Genomic DNA, 8354 nt, shown 5'->3' on the forward strand with positions numbered 1-8354 from the left:
AAGACCAACTTTTTACAAGGGAAGTAGTTAGACCTTTTACATGAAGAGTGCCATATAAGAAATGAGGTGAATTAAATTCAAGAAAAGTGCCTAACTCATATGGAAGTAAAGAAATAACATATACAAATTACTAAGGATCTTGTAAAGGACCAACACTATCCATTGTAGACAATATGGTAAATTTGGCAACCAAGATAGAAATAGAAAAATGAGTACTTCACATTTTGAAGGCCAATTGGGACAACACAATGATCCTCATTATTAGTTTGTACCATCCATTTCTAAAGGAATCCAAGATCCTCCTAGTACCACAATTGAAAATCATTTTGAGTCATAAGTGAGAAAAACAAGGGAGAATGAATGATGCATGATTAAGTAAGAAAGTGTATGTATATGACAAAGGGGACCTATCCAATCATGTACATGTATGTTATCAAAAAATTTGAAACTTTTTTGTATATATTTTGGAGTAATAAGGAATTAGTTAATCTGATTCTTAGATGTGTAAAATCATTTTTTTCTAAAAAATATTTTGAAAATACAAGTACAAAAGTATATATGTATAGACTGAGCTAAGGTATGGATTACATCATAAGGGGGAGTACATATTTTGAAGTTTTGGATGTCAAGTTTTGATCATGAAAAATAATTTTTTCTACTAATGCAAAAGGGGGATATTGTAGACCCTAAAGGCACTCATAGGATTGTTAATCAGTGCAAAAAATGTAGTCATTTACTAGGAAGAGTTAGTCATTCAACACTGTGATCGAGTGATTCTATATAACCTGAGTGATGTTATGGAGAAGATCTATATAATCAGTTATGATCGCACCATAGTTACTACCGAGAAGATCAAGTGTTGTCAAGTATACAATGGTTGTTGATTCAACACATGTGCCAAGTGATATGGAAGATGAGAAGTTTAGTTAAAGTTGAGTATAACTAAAGTCAAGTGACAACATGAAGAACCAATATGTGTCGATCATCAGAAATGTATATGTTTCAAGTAACACCGTTTGTTTAAATGTTTGGAATGGCTTAGATATTGATGTAAACCATGTTTCCAACTAAGGAAACATGCTTTTATGATCACAAAGAGAGTCAAAGAGGTAGTTACATCTATAATTACACATTATTAATCTCCATCTAATGAGATCAATCAATCAAAAAAATTGAATGTCTAATTTTTAAAAAAAGGATGAATTTGGATCATTGGTTGAGATCTAGAAACCTCTATGATAGCTATTTAAGCATAAATTTAGGTCAAATTTGGTTGTTGTGAGTTATAAGTTTGGATATAAAGCTAAAGGTGAATTTAGTGGAGCTAAGTGTTAAGGAGTAGTAAGGCAACCAAGTAGTATAATGAGGAGTTGTTGAAGATCTATCATAAAGAGGTGATATCAAACTATATAGAGGAGATATGTCATCAACATTCAAGTGTAAACCAAAGATCAAGGTACTATTACATTTTAACAAGTATTTCATTGTAAATCTCTTAATAGAGTAGTCCTAATAGGCCTATTTTAAATATTCTAACAAAGTGATCACTTAATTGTGTAGTCAAAATCCTTTAATCAAGGTAGGCTAAATAAGTCTTGTAAGATCTTAACAAGGTAGACCCCTAACAAGTTAGATCATTAGAAGTGATCAAGCTTTGTAGCGCTAACATGCACACTTTATTGTTGTAGTAGTGAAGATTTTTTGGGTGTCATCCCCACCATAGTTTTACCTTCACTTTGGAGATTTTTTGTGTTACCATATCTGGTGTTATGTGTTGATTTGTTACTTGTATGTGTTGCTAGATGTTAGATCTAATCTCACATTTTGATGTAAGTGTTGGAAATATAAGAGGAGTAACTGAGAGAGGGAGGGGTGAATTAGTTACCACAAAAATTAATCCCAGATCCCTTAGAAATTAATACAAATCAAAACTCTATGTAAACTTAACTCTGTTGTAACTTGGCAAATATACATGCACTCAGTTTACACAAACAAACACTATAACTCAGTAAACACTAAAATATCTTGGAAAATGATTAACATGAAAATATTAAGATATTATTTGTGATTGATGTTAGTTTAACTTAGTTGCAAAAAAAAAAAAAAAATGAACACAATTGACACGAAGATTTAACATGGAAACCCAATTTGGGAAAAAACGACCAATTGCAACTAGTTACTAATTTTCACTCTTCTAAATTGGGCCCTGTTAGGAGCCAACCCTAGTAAAGGTTACAAAACACAGTGTTAGGTGTGACCCTATTAGAGGATTCAATTTCCCTATTAGGAGTGGCCTTGTTAGAGGTCTTTAGACAATTCAATAGAAATGCCACCTTGTTAGAGGATTTACAAATAGTTATTAAGTCAACTCTATGAAGAGATTTAGATCACTACTACAATGGTTAGAGAGTAACTATGAGATGACCTAATTTTTGATGCAACTAAATTCTTGATTATAGATCTCAATTCTGGATTGTATACTTGATCCTTCCTGATCGAATGTATCTTTGCATCTCAACAAGGATATTCTACTTATCCTTATAATTCACTTCCTCTAAGCATCATCAAATCTTCAATTATGTTCCACTTATGATTCTTCTTCTAATCCTCAACTTGACCTTATATTTATATCTTATACATTTTCAAGTTGGCTTGAATACAACTTAGAATAATTAATATTCATCTTCTTAGTCAACAAGAACCAACAAGCAATTCAATTGAACTCAATATGCCAAAACAAGAAAATCCTTTGTTAGCCGACCCTACTCGGTAGACACTAACTCAAAGAAATTTTTCTATGTTAACAAAATGAACTTAGTTAACATTGCATATTCACAAAGTTCCTTTGGTAACTGAGTGAGCTTGGTTAACACTGGTTCCATCCAACATTTCTTTCATTAACTGACTGAGCTCGGTTAACACTCAACTTCTGCAAAATTTCCTTTATCACTTGAGTGAACTCAATAGACATTGTCTTCTAAACTAGGCAAAATTTGAAATGCTTAGCAGACATAAGAAACTATCTTCAATGCCTGAGTGAGCTTGGCATACACTAATAGGTAATGATATGACATTTTGTGTAACATCAAAGAAAATACACAATTAATCAATTGTTTCCAAGAGTAAGATGTTACATGTTAAAGTTTAAGGTTAAGGCATAGATGTGTGTGGTGAATTAAGTATGAATGTGATTCATGTTTGAAGTGGTGAAATTTTTTATAGACCCTAATTACATTTTCAATAAACTTCCCATTAGACATTAAGGCAATGCCATCCTCAATTTCTTTGAGATAAATGTTTCTTTGGAGAAGATTGGATTGGACTTGGCTCACGTTTTTGGAATGAGATTGACACAAATATTCATAGAAGAGTTGGTCATGTTATCAACCCCAAAGTTGAAAATATTTTGGTAAAACTACACAAAGGTACTAAGGATTTCTCTGGTATCTCTAGTGAACTCATTCTCAATTTGAATCCCATTAATTTCTTCTCTACTTTTCTTAACTGTAATCACATTAAAGAATTATCTTGTACCTTTTTTACCTTCCCTAATTTATTTATCCTTAGTTATGACCTTTTGTCCTTGACTCTTGCAGTTTTGAACTCTCTTGAGCTAAGACTTAGTGTACATGAGGTCTTTAACTAGAGCCTAATCATCTCCTTTATTTTAGGCATCCTTTTCAATGTTATTAAGTTCACTCTAAAGATAGTTCTCTTTATAATTTCTATCAATAGCTTCTTTGGTTCCTATCATTTCAAACATCTTTCTCTAGAATTCCACTAATTGCTCTCATTTACTTTTAGGGATACCCTTATCAGAACAAAATTTAGAGGGGATAGTGACATCTCTAATAGACTCTATGGAGTCCTAATCTTCTAGAAGAGAAGTATTCAAATTGAAATTATTATTAATTCTAATTATTATCCTTAGAATTTACATCCTTCACCTTAATGTAGACTTGAATGGGGGAGTGATAAGAGATACTAGTTGGCTGGACACAGATAAGATTGATCCCACTAGAATGTACAAAATCTAACATAGTAGATTTTAAATATATTCTATCTAGTCTACAATAGATTCTCTTCTCATTAGAGTAATTTTTACACCAAGTGTACCAGATGTTATTATACACATTCTTCATTCTAGATAGTGGGTCATTTAAGTTGAGTTTTCTATTAAGATTATTCTTAAAGTAAAATTAATTGTCTTTCCATTCATGTTTGTTTCCTCCCAATTTGTCATGTTGACTTTCAACCATATTGAAGTCACTAGTGAGGATCCAAAAAGTGCTAGGGAGATTCTTAGAAAGCTAGTCCCAATGATTAGTTATATCTCTATAATCATTAGTGGCATAAATGTTGCAAAGGCCAAAAGTGTAATCTCTGTATTTGAAAGTGACCCAAATAGCCCTATGGTAGGGGGAGACTCCCTTTCTAATAATATTTTTTCCCATTGGGGTAAAATTAAGATTCCCCCACCCCATTGCCTCTATCATGGCCATAAAAAAAGGGCTAAGTAGCTTTACTGCAAACAAAGTTAAGAATGTTAGATGCATGAAAGCATGTGACCTTGGTTGCTTTAAGGTAGATAAATTCTTTTTTATGGATCTTATTACACCAATTCCTAACCACATATTTTTTATTTGACATTTCAAGACCTCTTATATTCCAGCTGTGTAAATTTAACATCATGATTGTTTTTTCTTGGGGATGGAGTTGTTGCATAATCTATCAAAGAAAGAACATGTATTGGAGATTTTGATTTTATTATGTTTCTCAATAAGTTTTGTACTATTTTTTTCTCTCATAGGCCTGTCTCCTTTTCTTTCCAACCACCTCTATAAAACCATCATCTTTTCCCTCCAAGTTAAGATGCTCTACAAGAGCAGTTAGGGGATCATTGCAATTCTTCACAACATGAGAGGGGTTGTCATTAAAGTTCCTTATCTTGGGGATGGAGTTGTTGCATAATCTATCAAAGAAAGAACATGTATTGGAGCTTTTGATTTTATTATGTTTCTCAATAAGTTTTGTACTATTTTTTCTCTCATAGGTCTCTCTCCTTTTCTTTCCAACCACCTCTATAAAACCATCATCTTTTCCCTCCAAGTTAAGATGCTCTACAAGAGTGGTTAGGGGATCATTGCAATTCTCCACAACATGAGAAGGGTTGTCATTAAAGGTCCCTTATCTTGGGGATGGAGTTGTTGCATAATCTATCAAAGAAAGAACATGTATTGGAGCTTTTGATTTAATTATGTTTCTCAATAAGTTTTGTACTATTTTTTCTCTCATAGGTCTCTCTCTTTTTCTTTCCAACCACCTCTATAAAACCATCATCTTTTCCCTCCAAGTTAAGATGCTCTACAAGGGTAGTTAGGGGATCATTGCAATTCTCCACAACATTAGAGGGGCTTTCATTAAAGGTCCTTATCTTTTCAAAAAACTATAAATTGCTATAATTCTATTGGATAGCCCTAGAAATTATTCTAGATAGAGATAATTATTGAGAATTTAATATTGAGGCATTTTCAAGGTTAACCTTTTCTCTCTCAATATGTATTTAGACTAGTTGATAAGAAAATAGGTTTGGAGTTTCCAAAAATTAAGAAAGAACTTGTTAGTCTAACCTCAAAGTGATCTTCAAATACTGGTTTATTAAGAGAAACAAACTTACTCAAAACCTTATTTGTGCTCTCCCTGCTATCATCATCATTAACTTTATATTGGTTAATATTTGATAGAATTGGAATAATATTGTTAGTATTATGTAAATTATTTTAAACATTATTCATTTTGGGGATATTGGAGCCCAAAATAGGTTAGGAGAAAAATTATTTTTGAATGTTCTTAAGAGATGTGCACTTTTATAGTATGGCCATTAACTTTAGAATGAAAGCAAGCCACAAGATTTCTTAACTTCACCAAATCCCAACTAAAGGATTTAGATTCAAACTTTCTAGAAATTCTTTCAGGAAACACAACATCAAGATTCTAGCATTAAGATGAGGGAGAATGACCTTTAGGTCTTCAACTTCCAAAAAAAACCCTAAGGGCTTGAGCATAGAAGGGATAAAGGGCTAGAATTCAAGATCAACAACTTTTCATTTCAATCCAAAAGGGGAAGTATGAGAGAGGATATGGTCAAGTTCCATGATCTTAGGAGACCATATAATTAAATAGGGCTTAACTAACAAACTAATTTCCTCTTTAAATACTTTCTCCTGCATCTCCTCATTTTTGAAAAAAAAAATCCTTTTTGAACCATATGATTAAAACTTACCAAAATACTCATCTTTTTCCCCCAAGTATTATTAATCTTGCTATCTAGAAATTTCCTAGCTAGTAGAAATTTAATATCCATGCATATAAAGAAAGTTGCAATATTCTTTAACCTACTCTATTAATTTTTAATTACCTTAATCATATCATCATTTGGAAAAAGAGCAAGGGTTCAAGGCCTTACCTTCCCTGCTAGATTCAAGGTTTGAATTGACTACATGTACGGAATTCCCCACTCCCAATTTATCTCCATTGGAGTTAGACTCTCTAGAAGAATTTCCTCCACAACTCTCTTTGTCAATTTTACCTTCAAATCTAGCCATTTTGGGAATGGGAGAAAATTTCTTAGTGACCACAACTTGGTGTGAAAGTTTGTTAGTATTACCATCTTTAGGTTTTCTTTTAATATATGATTTTTCATGATTAACCTTTGTGCCTCCTTCAAATCCATTATTTTTTGAAGAGGTGACCATCTAGCACAAAAAAAGGTAGAGGTTTATCCCGTTCGATCTTTGATGCACTCTTTGAAATGATTAGAAACTTACACATGTAGAGAAAATAAAGGAATGATCAAGAAATGATTTAGGGTTAAACAAAAAAAAAAACATAAGTGAAAACTCAAAATGAGCCACTGACTCAAGGAACATGAAAATAAAAATAGTCATATAATACAAAGAAAGAAAATCAATCATAAAATATAAAGCCTTGCACCTGCCACCACTAGCTCAACCTCTAATTAGAGTATAGGGAGGATACATGGGTATCCCAACATCACCCACTTATAAAGAATGAACCTCTCTAACCTTCATCCACTAATATTACAAACTACATGTAATCTTTAATAAGTCCCCCAAAATTTGGATCACTATTAGTCATTTCTCAATGCATTATTCCTCGTATCAGGGATTTTTTCTTATACAGGTTGTAACCCCTTATAGATTCATCCAATGTATTCCCTAGAATATAAATTTCCTTCACAAATACCTTTGGTATTTGTTGGAATGATCAATTAATCAATGGAGCTGGCAAAAAGAGCATTTTCCCCAATCAATTATAGATTCCACATTCATATATCAATTTTAAACTAATCTGATGACATGATTGGTAAAATCCATCCATCATATGCCTTCTCCCATTCCTATAAATTGATATAGATGTGATAATTGTGAGGAAAAAGCACTATAAACAACAAATAAAAAGACAAAAAAAACTTTAACATATATTGATGTGATTCAAATAACAATATGGGTACAATTTTCAAGATAAAAATACAAACAAATCTTATCTTTAAACCCAAATTTAATTACTAAGATAAAAAATTTGTGGCCTTGCTTGCTGAAAATAACAAATCATATGCCAAATCCACCCCTCAAAATCAGCTAGGTTATAGTTTTCATAAAATTGTTTTTCATGCCCAAATAACCTCATTAAAAGGTTGGTCTTGTTCTATCCTTGTCAATCATTTTACCTTTATTTGAACATAAACAATGAGTATGAAAAAGTAGAAATATCATAGTGCTAGAAATGATACCTATGACTCCCATCATAATTACATGACTAATTTTTTTTGTAGTGTTTTTGTATATCCAAGGATTGCACAATTTACTTCACTCCAACCACACTTGAAAGAATTTCCATTTTTGTTCCAACTATGTTTTCTGTAATCAATGACAAAACTATTAGATATGTATCTTTATCACAAAAAACATTTACTGAGACTAAGCCAATTAACCATAAGTATCGATTAATTATTAGATCCATTAGTTATGTAGATAAAATGACCTATTAAACAGTATTGAGGAAAGCATAAAAAATGATTAAAATTGATTAATGAATTGATTCATCTAGAAGTCACCATGAGAACAAATTATTTGTAGGATTCATGGAATGTTAATTAGTCATTATTTATCCTTAAAAATTACCATACATCTCAATTTAAGGTGCATAATGTGGAGATCATCAATAGTTTGAACCATGACCAAAGAGCGCATGCCTACATAGATCCTCTGATGTTAAACTTCTTGGGAGTATGGTTGGTTATAAGTTTACTATAATATGAAACTCTTATCACT

The sequence above is a fragment of the Cupressus sempervirens genome, chromosome 3, assembly GCF_028749045.1.
Source record: "Cupressus sempervirens isolate cs-2001-9-10 chromosome 3, ASM2874904v1, whole genome shotgun sequence".
Lineage (NCBI taxonomy): Eukaryota > Viridiplantae > Streptophyta > Pinopsida > Cupressales > Cupressaceae > Cupressus > Cupressus sempervirens.